The sequence below is a fragment of the Staurois parvus genome, unplaced genomic scaffold, assembly GCF_062004578.1.
Source record: "Staurois parvus isolate SC_StPar_1 unplaced genomic scaffold, SC_StPar_1.0 ptg000153l, whole genome shotgun sequence".
Lineage (NCBI taxonomy): Eukaryota > Metazoa > Chordata > Amphibia > Anura > Ranidae > Staurois > Staurois parvus.
The window spans coordinates 4116967-4139832 of record NW_028317949.1 but is presented as its reverse complement, the minus strand read 5'-3'; positions in this window follow the sequence as shown (position 1 = coordinate 4139832).

Below are 22866 nucleotides of genomic sequence, written 5' to 3'. Positions count from 1 at the left end.
GGATTCTCTTCACTATACCAGATCTTTATCCTAGATGGGGGTCTGAAATAGATGTCAATGGGAGATTCCCACCAAAAAAATGGTGTGGGGCCCATCAGGTCTGGTATGGATTTTAGATGGAACACAATGCAAAAATAAAAAAAAAAGAAGAGTGAGTTTCCCCAAAACAATCTGCACCAGACTCTTATCCAAACATGCAACCTAGCTGGACAGGAAAGGGGAGAGAATGATCATGCGGTCTCTTTCCTCCTGAACTATATCAGGTCTTAAAATACCCTCTACATAGTTTAGATACATTTCCCAGGAAGACTCCATGTTGATGAGGACAATGCTCTCAATGACAATGAGCCTGGTATAAATTATAAGCAGAAATGTGTGTTTCATTCCAAATAGATTTTTCAGATGACAATTTGATTTTTGGAGATTTGGATGTGTAAGAATTTCTTACTTGACATGGTAACGAATGTAATTTTTAATTTAAAAAAATCAATAACGAAATTAATGGATGCATTCATTTTATTCAGATGACGTCACATGATATGATGATGGGGAAATTAAATAAATTTTCAAATTTGTTCAATATTTGCATCCAAGTAAATTTGTGATTTAAATTTAACTTATAATTGTCACAGTTAGTCAGTTCAATTCCACAGTCTAATGCAATTTTTAGGTTTGAAAAATATGGGGCTGCTGAATTTTTCATTTATTCTGTTGCGTCCGAAAATACAGAATTTTTCCGAATAGTTTCAATATATGAATAACAAATCCACCTGAAATATTGAAACCATAAACTAATATACTGTATAGCTATCTTAAAAAACAAAACAAAAGAAAAGTTAACTTTTTTTAATCACTTGACGCCAAGCGTATGCAAATATGCAGCCTCTCAGCGGCTGGGCCTTGACACCGAGCGGCCGCATTTTTGTGTATAATTTGAAGACACATAGGTGCTGAGAGCACATGCCCTGTGCGCTCCCAGCACATATGTCAGTCTCTCACGGAAAGGTCCTGATCTCCCCTTGCAATCGGGACCTTTTCCATTTGTGTGACAACAAATCATGGCGGTCACATGACCCTAAAACCCCGCCACGCCTCCTGGCGTCTGAAACCCCTTAAAGGGCCGGGAGGCACCAGCGTGAAGAGGTTAATCCTCCCAGACTATTGAATATACAAAATGAATGCCGAAGATACAAAACAAATTATAAAAACAATTCAGTTCAACATAACGAACATGACTATGACAAATTACGTTTTAACGAATGTCCGAACATGCAAAGCAAATACTGTATGATGTTTTCATTTTTATCTACATCTGTAATATTTCTATAAATAATTCTTATATGTGATAGCAAAACATGTTTGAAAATAAAATGTAATTTATATGGTCTTAGTAGTTACAATTACTCTAAGGGGTGTATTAAAAAAAAAAAAACTTGCATAGCAATTCTCACAGTGAACATGCATTAATAAATTCCCTTTAGTAAATCAACCCTTATGTGTCCATGCACACCTAGGCATTTACTAGAGTTTAGAAGCAGAAGAGTTTAGGGACAGTTAAATGCCCCTCTTCAGAAGTATCGCGTTCAGGAGAGGAACATTTTGGGCAAAAACTGCCAAACTGGGCAAAAACATGTGTAAACACATTTAATCGCATGTAAACATGCTTAGTGGTAGTCGCATTTAGTGCTCGGGAGTTTATTCACTTCTATGGCAAGTACTCTGGCCATTGAAATGAATAAATGTCTAAACGCTAAATGTGGCTAAATGCAGTACCGTATTTACATGCTTTTTTTCTGCATTTAGCATTTTTCTGCTGCCAGTAGAGTTAACATCTATGGTAGTTCCAGTGTACATGTAGTCTTAGGCTTTAAATATTACAAAAACAACCAAACAAATCATAATCAACAGTTATCGATAAAACATAATTTACATTCAGCACCATAATGAGCTACAAGTCGTGGTGATTAGTTTGCACATATTAAGTACCCTTTAACTTTTAGACCAACAGTGGTATTCAAGTGTAGTAAAATGGGTCAATAGAGATACATTCCAGGGGAACGCTGTCTGTAAATTCAGCTGGGCTCTGTCTGGAGTCAGTTATACAGCAATCAGTTATAAACAATTTGTACTCTGCTGTATTCTCTGGGCGCTATTCTAAAGGTTGCTCTAATGACAGAAGTGCTATCCCAGCTAATTAGACTGACATGCCTAAAGTTAGTATAGGGAATTGGTTCATTTACAAGGCAGCTACAGTATTCATCAATGTTGCATAATTCTCCTGACACTGATTTTTTTTTTTTTTTTTACTTTTTTTTGCACTTTTGTTTTGAAAGTGTTTGTAACTCAGTTGCCTTATTATACAGTAAGTAACAAGCTATAGCAATTAAACTGTTCTGTGACTCAATGCCAGATAATAGGCATTGAGTCATCTTAATAAAGTATACTGTATATCTATTTATGTAACAAGGTAATGCATGCAGGGTTAATGTTATTTGTCAATGTATTGTTTTCAACATTATTATTGCCGGTAATATCCAGTGTGTAGAGATTCTATACTGGTTCTGTGTTGTTGGTGATGTTTTAGTAGTTTGAACTTTCCTGCTCCTGGTTCTCAGTGTCATTCCTAGGGGTACGATGCAGAAGAAATAAAGACAGGCTGTACTGTTGGCAAAATTGTAATGTAAATCTAATACTGAATTTATTTAGAGACCAGATACAAAGGGAGGATGCTGTAGAGATTACTAACAGCTGTGATCCAGAGACCTTTTCTCAGAGACTGATGTTAATCTCGGTGTTGGGCAAGCAGTGAGTCCATGACAGTTGGGGCGAATTAATTTCAATAGCAAACAGTTCAACTGAGCCAGCAGGAACACAGTGCTGGATAGTAAGTGTGCTGTGCTATAGAGTCTCTCACATATATATTCTTCATGAAGATAATTCTTACTGTTCATTTGCAGCCACTCTAGAATGGTACCTTATTATAATTATAACGCTTGCCGCAGCTATTCTAATCCATTATATAAACATTGGATAGGAATTTTGGGCAGGGTAGCAGAGGGAACTGAGCTGCTGAGAGAATGACTTGAACAAGTGTTTCTCCTGGGAACTTTAAGGATGAATTGATTCCAAGTGCCTGTACCTACAGAGGTCAGTGACGGCTTTTGAATGCTAATTTATGCTTGTTAAGAATCCTGCTTGAAATCCCTGAAACCTGAATTGAGCAGTGAAACCCACTGAAATCTGAGAAGAGGGCAAATCTCGTTAGTAAATTCTGTCCATTTCCAAGGTTAAGAGCAGACTATTGTCTAAAAGCATGGGTAGCTTTAACAAAACAAAACAAAAAATATTAGAAACATACCATACAGCGGGGAGAGGGTCCTTTTTAATGCAACTTGAGGGTGACAGGAGAAAAACATGAAAGCTTTAACCACTTGCCTTCCTGAATAATTTTGATATTTCTCACATACATGTAAAATCAACATTTTTGTTAGAGAATGACTAAGAATCCCACATATTTTATATTTCTGAACGCAAAGCAGAATTAAATAGTGGCATTTGCAATTTTTTATGCCACATGATATTTGCACAGCCTTTTATCAAATGCCTATTTTGAGGAAAAATACACTTAAATGAAATTAAGTGCAAACAAACACACTATATATCCATTTTTTGGTAAAATATAAAAGATGGTGTTGTGTCAAGTAAATAGATACCAAACATGTCAAGATTTAAAAATGTGCATGCTTGTAAAAGGGTAACAAACTGTAAGACCTAAAATTATCTATAGGTGATGGTTTAAAAGCCTTTAAAAGTTACCAGTTTACTGTTACCGGCAACTGTTAGCTGTAGAACTAGAATTACTGTGAAGTATCATCAAGTGTGAGCTTGCATGTGAACACAGGGGTGTGAGGGTGCCTTAGAATTATTTTAAAACTTTTTTATATTGAAATGTATTTATTACGCGTTCTTTATTTTTATCTAAATAAAGAACATTATTTCTATCAAAAGGGAAGAACAACGCCATTTGTGATAGTTTTGGGCAGTGAAAGGAAGTCTTTAAGGTGAGATCAAGGGTCTATTGGACCCCTAATCCCTCCCCTGCCCTCCAGGGTAGCTGATCAAACAGAGATTTGTTTGATTGGCTGCTTCCCTTGCTTTACTGGCAAGGGAAACACAGCAAACCAGAAGTGACTAAAATCCTCATTTCTGGCTTCATTCATCACACATGAGATAGGGGAACAGATGTTCTTCCTCCTGTCAGGAATGGGTTCAACTGCTGGTGGCACTGTGGCTTCCAGACAGGGGTGGACTGACAACTCATGGGGCCCCCGGGCAAAAGGAGATCATGGGGCCCCTGTGTCCTTGCCCAAACTCAAAAAAGCCTATGAAAAAGGTACCAGGGGCATCTCATTGGGCCCCCTACTGACCATGGGCCCTCGGCCAGTGCCCCAGTTTCCAAATGGTCAGTCCACCCCTGCTTCCAGACCTGTAGGGTGTAGTTCTGGTGTCTACCAACAGGTGTCTCTCAGCAGCCAGCAGCTCATACTAATTCATCATCACCTGCTGCTGTTTGCTGGGAGTATACTGTATTCTGCCTGTACTACTCCCCATTGCATTGGTGTTTTGCCCATGTGCCTCTGACCTGCGTACCATGCTCCGGCATCCTGACCCTGAACCTGATCTTGATCCTGATTCCTCTCCTGCCTGCTTGTTCCTGCTCAGGTATACCCTCTTTCTGTCCTGGCTTGCTCCCTGCTTCTTCTGTATTACCCTGGCTCTGATTCTGACTACTCTTCTTAGTCTTATCCTGCAATCCAGAAATAGTTAGCTTGGTGAGTTGGTTTAGTGCATTCCGTGTGATCACTTTCACCCATTAAGCTTTACTGGTTTAGGTTCTTGGTTTATGTTTGTTACACTGTTGTTTTACTGGCATTGTTAATTAATAATCCACATTTTATATCATATATCACATATTTGTGCCTGCTTTCCTCTGTGCATGTCCACACATTTCACACCTGTTTCACAGGATATCTGCTCTTGGTATCCTTGACATAACTCCAAGGTCTGGAAAGACAAGAAGTGGTGCACAGGGAAGCCATCTTGGCTCTGCTGTTGTTTGCTGCAAGATGCATCCCGAGGAGGATGAATACTATGCTTTGCTAGTGACAGAAGAAAGGGAATATTGCCACCAAATATTGAAGGAGTCGGCCAAAGATCAGCTGTTAGAATGCATTTGTCTTGCTCATTTCTTAGTTGATCAAGGCAGGATATTGTGATGTTCAGCCCTTGATTCATGTCTGTGCAGAGTCAGTTTTGTCATGTATTCCTAAAGGAGGTGATGACTTCTCTCCACCTTTTAGTGTGTCTCCATGTCTGCTGAATTGTATTACTGCAAAACACTTTTTTCTTGTGTAGCCCTGTTTTGGGGGGGGGTTATGTGAAATGGCCCACACCAAACAAGCTATGGCGCTAACCTGTATATGAGTAGGCAATCCTGAGCCTTCGCTATATGGAAGAGGGGGTTGTGATAATACAAATGGCAGTGCCTCCACCTAGAATAGGGATCCTGCAATTGAGGAGACTCACCCCTTTCTAGGAATGTAACAGGTAGACAACTTAAAGTAACTATACATAGCAGTATTAATGCACCCAGCTTATATTTCTAACATGATAAACATGTCACCACACCTGTATGAGATTAATGCAAAGTTTATATAAAGCAGCCACATAAAACAGGATGCATAAGAATAACATTCAGGAATTACAATTTAGCATAAATTGGGAGGTTGCAATTATACCCGGGTATATGTGCATGTAGTATACAGAATACCTCCAACCGTGGGTTATAGCGCTGTCCGGTTGCAGGGGCCCCTGGAGAGGTGAGAGTCAATAAGATGCACGCTTCCACTTTAGATGCTGTGATGGCGTCCAAGTAACATGCGGATGATTGCACGGCTTGTCTGAAGATCAGCGATGCATCACCTAAAAGGATAAAATGCTCTATCTATCCTTACTCTTAGTCCCTATCCCTAAACTGGGCTGTCACTGCAACCGGGCCTCTATCTGTCTAAGTGGCCGTCGGATGCCTAACCTACCTCTAGCCTAATCTTATCCAACGCTCCCTATGCTAATCCTAGCTAAAGAGAGATCCAGACCAATAAGGCTCTTCAAGCAAAGAGGCTGCAAAGATACACTGCAATTAATAGAAAGTTCACCTGACAGTCTTATGCAGGTGAAAACACTGATCTACATATATATTTAGACAACTATAAGGATTCTGCAGTGTATAAATAGAATAATGATAATGAACCACAAATCTCTCTCTTACAGAGTTATTAGGGTTCCTATACAGAAGTTGAAATATAACAGAGGCAGACCTAATCTGCTTCAGTAACAACTACATAGATAACAGCCTTGTTAATCTGGATCATTACTCACAGAATTCCCATACAGTTCTCCCCAGATACTGTACATAGCACATGGCAGGCTGGAACCCTCTGCCTGATACTTCCTGGAAAACAACTATATAACATCCTGGGGTTTCCTGACCTCCTTGTAGGGGCAGGAAGCACACCCAGGGACTTGTCTGTAATGGGACCTCTATGGTTGTGGCTGTATATGGATGTAAACAAACCACAACTAGTGTATAAAATAACAGTTCCCTACACTCTCCCCCTGGTGAAACCTTTACGTCCGGTCAAAGGAAGCTCACATTATATACAATAATGAAATTCAATTTCAAATACACAACGTTGTCCTCTCTCCATTACAATGGTTTGCTAAAGAAAACAACAGATTAGTATAAATACATGCCAGGTGATGCAAATACAGGTAGCATATTGACCAGATTAGATACTGCCCCTACCCAGGCATGGTATAGATGGGGCTGAGGAATGATGCTGGGATCTCCCAAAGTATCATAAGTCAAAACAGGTGGTGGATGTCTAACCCTTCCTCCTCTACGCACTTCCCTATGAGGTAATCCCTGATTTTCAGGTACTGAATGAGGGCTTTGTGTCATGGGAAGAGATGGCACTGATTGTGGAGTAGAACTAGATTCTTGGTTAGGCGTCCTCACTGATTCAGGCACAAACTCTGGAGATCTAGGGTTCAGTGACTCTCTTGGAAGAGGAGAAGCTGTTGGGCTCTGAATCTCAGGAACTAAAGTCCAGTCACTCTCATTAGAGTCAGGAGGGTCAGTTGTAATGTTAGCCTGAGGTTGTGGGGAGTCCCTTCCCACAGTATCTTCTGAGTCATCATCATCAGTGACTTGAGGAATAGGGAGCAATGGTTTTGATGCCAAGCTTTTACTCGACCTTCTGGTCCCTTTATTTTGTACACAGGAATTCCAGGTAATTTGCTCACCACTGTAAAAATCTCATTCCTCCATCGGTCAGCTAATTTATGCTTCCCAGAAGGGCCCAAGTTTCTAAGCAATACCTGGTCACCAGGTTTCAATTCTCTGTATCTCACACGACGATCAAACCTCCTTTTGTTCCCTTCATTTATCTTGGCAGCATTTTCTTCAGCCAAACGATAAGCTGACTTAAGGGTATCTTTCAGATGAGCTACATACTGATAGTGACTTTGATGATCGACACCATCAGTTGAGACCCCTAACAAGAGGTCTATTGGCAGTCTAGGCTCCCTTCCAAACATTAAGAAACAAGGGGAGAATCCAGTAGTCTCATGTCTTGTGCTATTGTAAGCATGAACCATGGCTTCAACTTTACGACTCCAAGTGCGTTTATCATCAACCTGTAGAGTACCTAACATATCAAGCAAAGTTCTGTTAAATCTCTCAGGGAGAGCATCACCTTCAGGGTGATAAGGGGTAGTCCGGCTTTTATAGATGTTGAGCAGTTGAAGTAATTCCTTAACTAGTATGCTCTCAAAGTCTCTTCCCTGATCCGAATGTAATCTGTGGGGTAAGCCATAGTGGATGAAATACTTCTCCCAAAGCACTCTGGCGACTGTCACTGCCTTTTGATCCTTGGTAGGAAAAGCTTGTGCATACCGTGTGTAGTGATCAGTCACTACCAACACGTTCCCAATTCCTCTTGAATCATTGTCAATGCATAGAAAATCGATACAGACCAAATCCATGGGGCCTGAACTCTGTAAATGTCCCATTGGGGCAGCTCGAACTGGGAGGGTTTTTTGTCTCAGACAACGGAGGCACCTTCTACAAAGGCTAGTCACAGTTTCTCTCATTCTGAGCCAATAAAAGCGGTCCTGAATCAAGCCATAGGTCTTCTCAGGCCCCAAATGACCATGATGATCATGTAGACTTCTGAAAACCATCTTACGAAAACAATAAGGGAGAACCAGTTGACGTCTCCCTGGGTGGTCATGATACAGAGTCACACGGTAGAGTAGGCCCTTTTCAATCCTGAATTTATCCCAGTCTCTCAGAAATGAGCTACATTCAGCAGGCAAGGTTTTCTTCAATATCTCTGGATCATTAACACTAACTGCTCTATATAAAGGTCCAATCAAAGGGTCAGCCTTTTGACTCTTAATCATCCACTGAGGAGATATAGAACAGTTCTCAAATGAGCCTAGGGCTGCTGGGTAAGCAAACATGTCTGGTACAGCATCAGGTCCACTTCCTATGGAGTCTATGAGCCGCATCTCTGAGAAAGCCACGTTATCGTCCACTACTGCAGCCATAGAACATAGTGCTCCAACACCAGGACCAGGGACTTCCTCCCATTCATTGTCTTCAGAGACAGGCAGTAACCCAGGGCGTCTGGATAACGCATCTGCACCAATGTTCTTTGGACCAGGTTTGTATTTCAAGGTGAATTGATAATTTGATAGAGCAGCCAACCAGCGATGTCCAGTGGCATCTAGTTTTGCTGTGGTTAAGACATATGTCAAAGGATTGTTATCCGTTCTTACTTCGAAAGCTGCTCCATAAAGATAATCATGTAACTTATCGACAATAGCCCATTTGAGAGCTAAGAATTCCAACTTGTGAACTGGGTAATTGCGCTCGCTAACTGTGAGGCTTCGGCTGATGAAGGCGACTGGTCGCAACCCAGCTGGATACTCCTGGTGCAACACTCCACCCAGTCCTTCAAAGCTAGCATCTACATGGAGAACATACGGCTTTCGAGCATTAGCATAGGCCAGAACGGGTGCCTCTGTTAACTTCTTTAACTGAATGAAGGCATCCTCACAGGCTGAAGTCCACTTATCGCCAAAAGGATTTTTGGTGGATTTCTTCTGTTTTTCTTGACCGCTTGAATCAGTCTTCAACAAGTCATGTAGGGACTTGGCCACTTTGGAATATCCTTCTACAAATCTGCGGTAATAACCATAGAATCCAAGGAATGAACGTAACTCTGTGATATTCTGAGGTCGTGGCCAATTCACAACTGCTTCAACTTTGGCAGGATCTGTGGCCACTCCTTCAGCAGAAACAATGTGGCCTACATAGGTAACAGATGAACGGCAGAACTCACACTTGTCTGAAGACAACTTCAGCCCTTCCTCCTTTAGGCGATGCAACACTCGCATGAGACGTTCTTCATGTTCCTCCAATGAAGCTCCAAATACAATAATGTCATCGAGGTACACAAGACACTCTCATGGCACTAAATCACCCAAAACGCGTTCCAATTATCTTTGAAATGTTGCTGGTGCACCCCTTATGCCTTGTGGCATGCGGGTAAACTGATAGAAGCCTAAAGGACATATGAAGGCTGTTTTCTCTTGGTCTTCAGGAGCCATTGGAACCTGATAGTACCCTGACCGCAAATCAAGAACTGTGAACCACTGATTTCCATTCAGAGCTTCCAAAGCCTCTTCTATCCTGGGTAGTGTATACTGATCAGGTATTGTCCTTCGATTCAGGGTTCGATAGTCCACACATAGGCGAATCCACACTTCTTTCTTACCACAACAATAGGTGAAGCATAGGGACTTTTACTATCCGCAATGATCCCCTGATCTTTCATCTGACGTAAGGTCTGTCTGAGCTCATCAACATCCTTTGGAGCTATCCTTCTGGGCCTTTCCCGGAAGGGAGTGGCATCTGTTAGCCTGAAAGTGTGTTGAGCACTTTTGGCACAGCCTACATCCATTTTATCCATAGAAAATACTTCTGGTAATCCTGATAACTGCTGTGTCAATCTGTGAACCCAAAGCTCTGATAAGTTTGGATCAGTCAGATCAAATTCAACAGTAGGAGCGGTACCTTCAACTTGCACTTTGCACACTTCAGCATAGGGGTTAACACCAAACACAGGATAGCAATGGGCTACCTTTTGGTAAGGATCAATTACAATGGGGTAAGGTGAACAGTTTCTCACAGTCACAACCGTAGATAGGTCCACTCTGGCCCTCCAGTCTTTCCTTTCAGGAATCACCTGCCACCCCTCTTTGTTGATCATCTCTTCAGGTGTTTCCATAAGGACGTAACTGCCATCTCCAAGTAGCTCAGGAGCAATGCTGGAAGCAACCCTTAGTATTCTCTCTCCCCCTGGAGGAATTTCCACTGCATGCCTACCGATGTGATACACCTCTCCGTGTTGATAGCCAACAGAAAGGACATTACAAAGCTCTTTAAGATCAGAAGACAGTTCAGTTTGATCAAAAGAAGCAGTTCGACCTCCTTCAAGAAACTTCTGAAAAGCACAGTGTACTGCTTTACAATTAGTACCTAATATCACAGGAGCGGCATTGGAGTCCCCAGTGTCAGGACACACAAGTGCAATGATCTCCATGGGAGGAACACCTTTGTCCTCTAAACCAGGTACAGTAACAATTATGCGCAGGCTTCCATCAACAGGGTATGACTTAGAGTTCAACCCCCACAACTTCATCTGTCCAGTAGATTGAAGTGGTGTGTTGCTCAAATGCTTCTGATAGAAGGAACGATAGATAAGGGTAACTTGAGACCCAGTGTCAAACAAAGCTGAAGTTTTAAGTCCGTTGACAGTAACGTTAACAATGGACTTGGAGCCTATCATAGGCTGTTTTGATCCTGACTTTGAATATTTCAGTCGTCCTTTGTGCTTTTGTACAGGGAATGACACACTTTGCACCATTCCCTCATAATCGTCATTACTAGAGATGAGCGAATCGAACTCGGCGAAGTGGAATTCGTTTCGAATATTAGGAAAATTTTGAATCCGAAAATTAGCAAACTTCGGATGCGCGAATCGAAATTTTTCCAAAAATGGCGGCGACATGTGCGGCGACGGAGCAGGGATCTCTGGGAAGGCGCGCAGACAAGGCGCGCTGACCCATAACGCATTCATTCATGACATGTGATCGCATTAGCCAATCAGCAGCCAGCCAGCCAGCACTGTGTAATGGTGGAGCTATAAATTGCGGCCATCTTACAATTCTCCATTTGCCTCTGGTCATTCAAGAGAGACAGATCTCTCTGTATTAGGGACACAGAATCGTTACTTAGGGACACAGAACCGTTACTTAGGGACAAAGAACCGTTACTTAGGGACACAGAACCGTTACTTAGGGACACACAATCGTTACTTAGGGACACAGAACCGTTACTTAGGGACACAGAACCGTTACTTAGGGACACAGAATTGTTACTCAGGGACAGACACAGAATTGTTACTCAGGGACAGACACAGAATTGTTACTCAGGGACAGACACAGAATTGTTACTGAGGGACACAGAATTGTTACTGAGGGACACAGAATTGTTACTGAGGGACACAGAATTGTTACTCAGGGACAGACACAGAATTGTTACTCAGGGACAGACACAGAATTGTTACTGAGGGACACAGAATTGTTACTGAGGGACACAGAATTGTTACTGAGGGACACAGAATTGTTACTCAGGGACAGACACAGAATTGTTACTCAGGGACAGATACAGAATTGTTACTCAGGGACAGACACAGAATTGTTACTCAGGGACAGACACAGAATTGTTACTGAGGGACACAGAATTGTTACTGAGGGACACAGAATTGTTACTCAGGGACAGACACAGAATTGTTACTCAGGGACAGACACAGAATTGTTACTGAGGGACAGACACAGAATTGTTACTGAGGGACACAGAATTGTTACTGAGGGACACAGAATTGTTACTCAGGGACAGACACAGAATTGTTACTCAGGGACAGACACAGAATTGTTACTCAGGGACAGACACAGAATTGTTACTGAGGGACACAGAATTGTTACTCAGGGACAGACACAGAATTGTTACTGAGGGACACAGAAATGTTACTCAGGGACACAGAATTGTTACTCAGGGACACAGAATTGTTACTCAGGGACACAGAATTGTTACTCAGGGACACAGAATTGTTACTGAGGGACACAGAATTGTTACTCAGGGACACAGAATTGTTACTCAGGGACAGACACAGAATTGTCACTGAGGGACACAGAATTGTTACTGAGGGACACAGAATTGTTACTCAGGGACAGACACAGAATTGTTACTGAGGGACACAGAATTGTTACTCAGGGACACAGAATTGTTACTCAGGGACAGACACAGAATTGTTACTGAGGGACACAGAATTGTTACTGAGGGACACAGAATTGTTACTCAGGGACACAGAATTGTTACTCAGGGACAGACACAGAATTGTTACTGAGGGAGACAGAATTGTTACTCAGGGACACAGAATTGTTACTCAGGGACAGACACAGAATTGTTACTCAGGGACACAGAATTGTTACTGAGGGACACATAATTGTTACTGAGGGACACAGAATTGTTACTCAGGGACACAGAATTGTTACTCAGGGACACAGAATTGTTACTCAGGGACAGACACAGAATTGTTACTGAGGGACACAGAATTGTTACTGAGGGACACAGAATTGTTACTCAGGGACACAGAATTGTTACTCAGGGACAGACACAGAATTGTTACTGAGGGACACAGAATTGTTACTGAGGGACACAGAATTGTTACTCAGGGACAGACACAGAATTGTTACTGAGGGACACAGAATTGTTACTGAGGGACACAGAATTGTTACTCAGAGACACAGAATTGTTACTCGGGGACACAGAATTGTTACTCAGGGACACAGAATTGTTACTCAGGGACAGACACAGAATTGTTACTGAGGGACACAGAATTGTTACTGAGGGACACAGAATTGTTACTCAGGGACACAGAATTGTTACTGAGGGACAGACACAGAATTGTTACTGAGGGACACAGAATTGTTACTCAGCGACAGACACAGAATTGTTACTGAGGGACACAGAATTGTTACTGAGGGACACAGAATTGTTACTCAGGGACACAGAATTGTTACTCAGGGACAGACACAGAATTGTTACTGAGGGACACAGAATTGTTACTCAGGGACACAGAATTGTTACTCAGGGACAGACACAGAATTGTTACTGAGGGACACAGAATTGTTACTGAGGGACACAGAATTGTTACTCAGGGACACAGAATTGTTACTGAGGGACACAGAATTGTTACTGAGGGACACAGAATTGTTACTCAGGGACACAGAATTGTTACTGAGGGACACAGAATTGTTACTGAGGGACACAGAATTGTTACTCAGGGACACAGAATTGTTACTCAGGGACAGACACAGAATTGTTACTCAGGGACACAGAATTGTTACTCAGGGACACAGAATCGTTGAATTAAAGAGTATGTCAGACAACATGCAGAGGAGTGGCAGAGGAGGCAATGTTTTAGGAGCGAGCAGACGTGGCAGCAGAGGAAGGGGTCGAGGCAGCACTAGTCGCAGCCAGAGGCCAGTGCTCCCGGTGTCATCCAGCGGTCGTGTCTCCACCGACAACCCTGCCATCATCAATTGGTTGGCTCGGTCGTCTTCCTCTTCCCAGGTCCCCTCTGACACCTACAGCCAACGGTCGGTGGGTACGTCAGACACAACCGTTAGTTGGCATGGCCCGGGAGCAAGCCCACTGAAATCACGTGTCCTCTACCTGCCCCTGTCCTTTGGTGTTCCCTCACCAAGCGAAGTATCGCATGCTGTGGGCTCAGCCCCACTGTACAGTGAGGAAGAGCTAACAGAGGGCGGTCAGGAACGGGGGGAGACATCCGCCTCTTCAGCAGCCAGGCGAAGAAGTACTGGCGAGGAGAGTGGCTCGGTAGCCGGTCTAGAGACAGGTCTGTCTCCTGACCCACACGCAGCCGAGGGGGCTAGTAGTGAGGCGGAGACCCTAATTGATGATGATGAGGCTGATCGCACTTGGCAGCCTCGTCGTCATCAGGCTATTGCTTCCGCATCATCAGGAGAAGAGGGTGCCAGCTTGGCAGCGAGCAAAACAGTCGGTGGGTTGCCCAGAAGGCAGCAGGGTCGCAGCAGTGTCAGTGGAGGCAAACGGCCATGGAGTAGAGCACCAACTCCACTGCAGCCTACCACCACGGCCAGTAGTGGTGCCGGTGTGCACGGAGGAAGTAGCAGTCAGCCAGTGAGGAGTAGCGGGGCAAAGTTTCCTACTCGGCGGTGTGGCAATTTTTCGTCAAGCCGCCCGAGGAAGTAAACGTAGCCGTATGTCGACTATGTGGCCAGAAAGTCAAGCGTGGCCAGGGGGCCCATGTTGGGACTACAGCGTTGCGGCAGCATATGCAGCGTCGCCATTTGGTGGCCTGGGAAAACCGTGATAAAGATACGGCGGTTCTGCCTGCCCCAGCCCCCGCTCCATCACCCGCTCCGTTACTTGCGCCGTCACCCGACATCAATCGCCCTCTATCAGCCAGTCAAGGCTCCAACACCTCTGCTGAGGGGAGTTGTCGCTCGTTGGCATCTTCCGCTCGTTCAGATGCTCCTTCTCCTGCTACTCCTCTTCACGGATTCTGTCAGCAGTCTTTCTTGGAATCCGTTTCCAAGAGACAACAGTTTGCGAGCACGCACCCGACGGTGCAGAAGCTGAACGTCCTCCTGTCCAAGTTGCTGGTGCTGCAGTCCCTCCCTTTCCAAGTGGTGGACTCAGCACCTTTCCGAGAAATGATGGCTTGTGCCGCGCCGCGGTGGAGAGTGCCAAGCCGGCATTTCTTCGCCAAAAAGGCAGTGCCAGCCCTGCATTCACATGTAGAAGAGATGGTGGGCCAGTCTTTGAGCATGTCGGTCTCTGACAAAGTGCACGGCAGCGCCGACGTGTGGAGCTGTAACTACGGTCAGGGACAGTACATGTCATTTACGGCCCATTAGGTGAACGTGGTGCCGGCACAGCCGCACCAGCAACTTGGACAGGTCACGCCGCTTTTGCCTCCACGCTTGCACGTCCTTGGTCCGGCAAAGATGTCCGCCTCTACCACCTCTTCTTCCGCCGTGTCCTCAGCCGCCACCCCCGTGCCAAGTCCCATTACCCGACCGGCATATCACATGTGCAGGGCGCAACGGTGTCACGCTGTGCTGCACCTGGTATGCCTTGGCGAACGTAGTCACACAGGGGTGGAACTTCTGAGTGTAATGAACAGAGAAATCGACAGATGGCTGTCTCCGCGCAAACTGAAAATCGGAACCATGTTGACCGACAACGGAAAGAACATGGTGTCTGCTCTGCGTCAAGGAAGGTTGTGCCATGCGCCATGCATGGCTCACATGTTCAATCTGGTTGTCAAGTGGTTCCTAAAATCCACCATCCCACTGCAAGACATCCTTAAAATGTCACGTAAACTTTGCATGCATTTCAGCCATTCCTACACCGCAAAGCACACCCTCCTTGAGCTGCAGCGGCAGAATGGAATTCCACAGCATCGCCTGATCTGCGACGTTGCAACAAGGTGGAATTCAACCCTACACATGTTAGACCGCCTTTACGAACAGCGAAAGGCCATCACCGATTTCCTGATGTTACAAGCGGATAAAGGTACTCCCCTGTGTAACTTCGATGTCAGCCATTGGCAGCTCATGCGTGACACCTGCCGCTTGCTCAGGCCCTTTGAGGAGGCCACGCTATTCGTGAGTCGGCAGGACTATGGGATGAACGACGTCATTCCTCTGTTGCACGTCCTGGAACAAATGATGTTAACAATGGCTGGTCAGGGTGCGGTAGACGTGGCGCACAGATCTCAACGCCACATGACCCCTGTGGGGGCAGGACAGGAAGAAGAGGAGGAGGTAGAGGAGGACATTGGTGCTCAGGAATTATTGAGTGAAATGGGTGGTTTTTCCACTCAGCGGACAGGAGTGGAGGAGCAGGAGCATCTGGTAGAGGAGGAAGAGGAGACAGAGGACCCAGACGCACCGTGGCAGTATGCTGTGGAGATGGAGGCAGGGAGTCCCTCGCATTCCTTGGCACAAATGGCCCATAGCATGCTCGGTTGCTTGCGTAGCGACAGCCGAATAATAACCATCAGACAGAGGGATGACTTTTGGCTGTCCACCTTGTTGGACCCTCGCTACCGTTCAAAAATGGTGGCCTTTTTCACACCTGCTGAGAGGGAGGCCAAAATAACGTACTATAAAAACCACCTATGTAGTCAGTTGGTCTCTGCCTTTCTGCGCCAACGTCCATCCTCAGACACTGTGGGCCCTGTGCGCTCGCGTTCCACTGCCATGGCAGCAGGGGAGGGGTGGGGTGGTAGGAGCAGTGGCAGCTCCACCAGCAGCGGCTGCCTCAGTCTGCAGTCGATGATGAGTAGCTTTCTTCACCAGCGCAGTGAGGAAACTACTAACCAGCCGCAGCAGCATCAGGTGGACCTGGAGCAGGACCTCAAACAACAGGCTTGGGCCTACTTGGACAGCACCCTGCCAACCGAGGTAGACAATTCCCTTGACTACTGGGCAAAGAAACTTGACCTTTGGCCCCAACTAGCTGAATTTGCCCTTGAAAGGCTGTCATGCCCGGCCAGTAGCGTGGCATCGGAGCACGTGTTTAGTGCGGCAGGAGGTATTGTAACTCCTCGGAGGACACGACTGTCCACCCAAAGTGTGGAGAGACTCACGTTTGTGAAAATGAATCAGGCGTGGATTAGTCTGGATTTCAAACCACCAGTTCCTGACACAACTGACTAAATCCGCCATGAATCATGCCCCAAACATGTGCCACTTTCAGGTCTCCTCACACTGCTGGTGTGTTCCATTTTGTCATAGGGTGCTGGCAGATTACGGCCTCCCATTGCTGCTGCCAGGCCCGTAATCTGCCATGGGCCCCCGTACCGCCTCCTCATGCTGCTGCCTGGTCCACAGTGTCTCATGGGTCCCTGTACGGCCTCCCATTGCTGCTGTCTCCATCGCCACACTCTGCCATGTGCCACTTTCAGGTCTCCTCACACTGCTGGTGTGTTCCATTTTGTCATAGGGTGCTGGCAGATTACGGGCCTCCCATTGCTGCTGCCAGGCCCGTAATCTGCCATGGGCCCCCGTACCGCCTCCTCATGCTGCTCCCAGGTCCACAGTGTCTCATGGGTTCCTGTACGGCCTCCCATTGCTGCTGTCTCCATCGCCACACTCTGCCATGTGCCACTTTCAGGTCTCCTCACACTGCTGGTGTGTTCCATTTTGTCATAGGGTGCTGGCAGATTACAGGCCTCCCATTGCTGCTGCCAGGCCTGTAATCTGCCATGGGCCCCTGTACCGCCTCCTCATGCTGCTGCCAGGTCCAGAGTGTCTCATGGGTCCCTGTACGGCCTCCCATTGCTGCTGTCTCCATCGCCACACTCTGCCATGTGCCACTTTAAGGTCTCCTCACACTGCTGGTGTGTTCCATTTTGTCATAGGGTGCTGGCAGAAAGCGGGCCTCCCATTGCTGCTGCCAGGCCCGTAATCTGCCATGGGCCCCCGTACCGCCTCCTCATGCTGCTGCCAAGTCCAGAGTCTCTCATGGGTCCCTGTACGGCCTCCCATTGCTGCTGTCTCCATCGCCACACTCTGCCATGTGCCACTTTCAGGTCTCCTCACACTGCTGGTGTTCCATTTTGTCATAGGGTGCTGGCAGATTACGGGCCTCCCATTGCTGCTGCCAGGCCTGTAATCTGCCATGGGCCCCTGTACCGCCTCCTCATGCTGCTGCCAGGTCCACAGTGTCTCATGGGTCCCTGTACAGCCTCCCATTGCTGCTGTCTCCATCGCCACACTCTGCCATGTGCCACTTTCAGGTCTCCTCACACTGCTGGTGTGTTCCATTTTGTCATAGGGTGCTGGCAGATTACGGGCCTCCCATTGCTGCTGCCAGGCCCGTAATCTGCCATGGGCCCCCGTACCGCCTCCTCATGCTGCTGCCTGGTCCACAGTGTCTCATGGGTCCCTGTACGGCCTCCCATTGCTGCTGTCTCCATCGCCACACTCTGCCATGTGCCACTTTCAGGTCTCCTCACACTGCTGGTGTGTTCCATTTTGTCATAGGGTGCTGGCAGATTACGGGCCTCCCATTGCTGCTGCCAGGCCCGTAATCTGCCATGGGCCCCCGTACCGCCTCCTCATGCTGCTGCCAGGTCCACAGTGTCTCATGGGTCCCTGTACGGCCTCCCATTGCTGCTGTCTCCATCGCCACACTCTGCCATGTGCCACTTTCAGGTCTCCTCACACTGCTGGTGTGTTCCATTTTGTCATAGGGTGCTGGCAGATTACGGGCCTCCCATTGCTGCTGCCAGGCCTGTAATCTGCCATGGGCCCCTGTACCGCCTCCTCATGCTGCTGCCAGGTCCAGAGTCTCTCATGGGTCCCTGTACGGCCTCCCATTGCTGCTGTCTCCATCGCCACACTCTGCCATGTGCCACTTTCAGGTCTCCTCACTCTGCTGGTGTGTTCCATTTTGTCATAGGGTGCTGGCAGATTACGGGCCTCCCATTGCTGCTGCCAGGCCCGTAATCTGCCATGGGCCCCTGTACCGCCTCCTCATGCTGCTGCCAGGCCCGTAATCTGTCATGGGTCCCTGTACGGCCTCCCATTGCTGCTGTCTCCATCGCCACAATCTGCCATGTGCCACTTTCAGGTCTCCTCACACTGCTGGTGCTGTCCATTTTGTCATAGGGTGCTGGCAGATTACGGGCCTCCCATTGCTGCTGCCAGGCCCTTAATCTGCTATGGGCCCCCGTACCGCCTCCTCATGCTGCTGCCAGGTCCAGAGTCTCTCATGGGTCCCTGTACGGCCTCCCATTGCTGCTGTCTCCATCGCCACACTCTGCCATGTGCCACTTTCAGGTCTCCTCACACTGCTGGTGTGTTCCATTTTGTCATAGGGTGCTGGCAGATTACGGGCCTCCCATTGCTGCTGCCAGGCCCGTAATCTGCCATGGGCCCCTGTACCGCCTCCTCATGCTGTTGCCAGGCCCGTAATCTGTCATGGGTCCCTGTACGGCCTCCCATTGCTGCTGTCTCCATCGCCACACTCTGCCATGTGCCACTTTCAGGTCTCCTCACACTGCTGGTGTGTTCCATTTTGTCATAGGGTGCTGGCAGATTACGGGCCTCCCATTGCTGCTGCCAGGCCTGTAATCTGCCATGGGCCCCTGTACCGCCTCCTCATGCTGCTGCCAGGTCCACAGTGTCTCATGGGTCCCTGTACGGCCTCCCATTGCTGCTGTCTCCATCGCCACACTCTGCCATGTGCCACTTTCAGGTCTCCTCACACTGCTGGTGTGTTCCATTTTGTCATAGGGTGCTGGCAGATTACGGGCCTCCCATTGCTGCTGCCAGGCCTGTAATCTGCCATGGGCCCCTGTACCGCCTCCTCATGCTGCTGCCAGGTCCACAGTGTCTCATGGGTCCCTGTACGGCCTCCCATTGCTGCTGTCTCCATCGCCACACTCTGCCATGTGCCACTTTCAGGTCTCCTCACACTGCTGGTGTGTTCCATTTTGTCATAGGGTGCTGGCAGATTACGGGCCTCCCATTGCTGCTGCCAGGCCCGTAATCTGCCATGGGCCCCCGTACCGCCTCCTCATGCTGCTGCTAGGTCCAGAGTCTCTCATGGGTCCCTGTACGGCCTCCTATTGCTGCTGTCTCCATCGCCAAACTCTGCCATGTGCCACTTTCAGGTCTCCTCACACTGCTGGTGTGTTCCATTTTGTCATAGGGTGCTGGCAGATTACGGGCCTCCCATTGCTGCTGCCAGGCCCGTAATCTGCCATGGGCCCCTGTACCGCCTCCTCATGCTGCTGCCAGGCCCGTAATCTGTCATGGGTCCCTGTACGGCCTCCCATTGCTGCTGTCTCCATCGCCACACTCTGCCATGTGCCACTTTCAGGTCTCCTCACACTGCTGGTGTGTTCCATTTTGTCATAGGGTGCTGGCAGATTACGGGCCTCCCATTGCTGCTGCCAGGCCTGTAATCTGCCATGGGCCCCTGTACCGCCTCCTCATGCTGCTGCCAGGTCCACAGTGTCTCATGGGTCCCTGTACGGCCTCTCATTGCTGCTGTCTCCATCGCCACACTCTGCCATGTGCCACTTTCAGGTCTCCTCACACTGCTGGTGTGTTCCATTTTGTCATAGGGTGCTGGCAGATTACGGGCCTCCCATTGCTGCTGCCAGGCCTGTAATCTGCCATGGGCCCCTGTACCGCCTCCTCATGCTGCTGCCAGGTCCACAGTGTCTCATGGGTCCCTGTACGGCCTCCCATTGCTGCTGTCTCCATCGCCACACTCTGCCATGTGCCACTTTCAGGTCTCCTCACACTGCTGGTGTGTTCCATTTTGTCATAGGGTGCTGGCAGATTACGGGCCTCCCATTGCTGCTGCCAGGCCCGTAATCTGCCATGGGCCCCCGTACCGCCTCCTCATGCTGCTGCCAGGTCCAGAGTCTCTCATGGGTCCCTGTACGGCCTCCCATTGCTGCTGTCTCCATCGCCAAACTCTGCCATGTGCCACTTTCAGGTCTCCTCACACTGCTGGTGTGTTCCATTTTGTCATAGGGTGCTGGCAGATTACGGGCCTCCCATTGCTGCTGCCAGGCCCGTAATCTGCCATGGGCCCCTGTACCGCCTCCTCATGCTGCTGCCAGGCCCGTAATCTGTCATGGGTCCCTGTACGGCCTCCCATTGCTGCTGTCTCCATCGCCACACTCTGCCATGTGCCACTTTCAGGTCTCCTCACACTGCTGGTGTGTTCCATTTTGTCATAGGGTGCTGGCAGATTACGGGCCTCCCATTGCTGCTGCCAGGCCTGTAATCTGCCATGGGCCCCTGTACCGCCTCCTCATGCTGCTGCCAGGTCCACAGTGTCTCATGGGTCCCTGTACGGCCTCCCATTGCTGCTGTCTCCATCGCCACACTCTGCCATGTGCCACTTTCAGGTCTCCTCACACTGCTGGTGTGTTCCATTTTGTCATAGGGTGCTGGCAGATTACGGGCCTCCCATTGCTGCTGCCAGGCCCGTAATCTGCCATGGGCCCCCGTACCGCCTCCTCATGCTGCTGCCAGGTCCACAGTGTCTCATGGGTCCCTGTACGGCCTCCCATTGCTGCTGTCTCCATCGCCACACTCTGCCATGTGCCACTTTCAGGTCTCCTCACACTGCTGGTGCTGTCCATTTTGTCATAGGGTGCTGGCAGATTACGGGCCTCCCATTGCTGCTGCCAGGCCCGTAATCTGCCATGGGCCCCCGTACCGCCTCCTCATGCTGCTGCCAGGTCCAGAGTCTCTCATGGGTCCCTGTACGGCCTCCCATTGCTGCTGTCTCCATCGCCACACTCTGCCATGTGCCACTTTCAGGTCTCCTCACACTGCTGGTGCTGTCCATTTTGTCATAGGGTGCTGGCAGATTACGGGCCTCCCATTGCTGCTGCCAGGCCCGTAATCTGCCATGGGCCCCTGTACCGCCTCCTCATGCTGCTGCCAGGCCCGTAATCTGTCATGGGTCCCTGTACGGCCTCCCATTGCTGCTGTCTCCATCGCCACACTCTGCCATGTGCCACTTTCAGGTCTCCTCACACTGCTGGTGCTGTCCATTTTGTCATAGGGTGCTGGCAGATTACGGGCCTCCCATTGCTGCTGCCAGGCCTGTAATCTGCCATGGGCCCCTGTACCGCCTCCTCATTCTGCTGCCAGGTCCAGAGTGTCTCATGGGTCCCTGTACGGCCTCCCATTGCTGCTGTCTCCATCGCCATACTCTGCCATGTGCCACTTTCAGGTCTCCTCACACTGCTGGTGTGTTCCATTTTGTCATAGGGTGCTGGCAGATTACGGGCCTCCCATTGCTGCTGCCAGGCCCGTAATCTGCCATGGGCCCCTGTACCGCCTCCTCATGCTGCTGCCAGGCCCGTAATCTGCCATGGGCCCCTGTACCGACTCCTCATGCTGTGACGTTGCAACAAGGTGGAATTCAACCCTACATATGTTAGACCGCCTTTACGAACAGCGAAAGGCCATCACCGATTTCCTGATGTTACAAGCGGATAAAGTTACTCCCCTGTGTAACTTAGATGTCAGCCATTGGCAGCTCATGCGTGACACCTGCCGCTTGCTCAGGCCCTTTGAGGAGGCCACGCTATTCGTGAGTCGGCAGGACTATGGGATGAACGACGTCATTCCTCTGTTGCACGTCCTGGAACAAATGCTGTTAACAATGGCTGGTCAGGGTGCGGTAGACATGGCGCACAGATCTCAACGCCACATGACCCCTGTGGAGGCAGGACAGGAAGAAGAGGAGGAGGTAGAGGAGGACATTGGTGCTCAGGAATTATTGAGTGAAATGGGTGGTTTTTCCACTCAGCGGACAGGAGTGGAGGAGCAGGAGCATCTGGTAGAGGAGGAGGAGGAGGAGACAGAGGACCCAGACGCACCGTGGCAGTATGCTGTGGAGATAGAGGCAGGGAGTCCCTCGCATTCCTTGGCACAAATCGCCCATAGCATGCTCGGTTGCTTGCGTAGCGACAGCCGAATAATAACCATCAGACAGAGGGATGACTTTTGGCTGTCCACCTTGTTGGACCCTCGCTACCGTTCAAAAATGGTGGGCTTTTTCACACCTGCTGA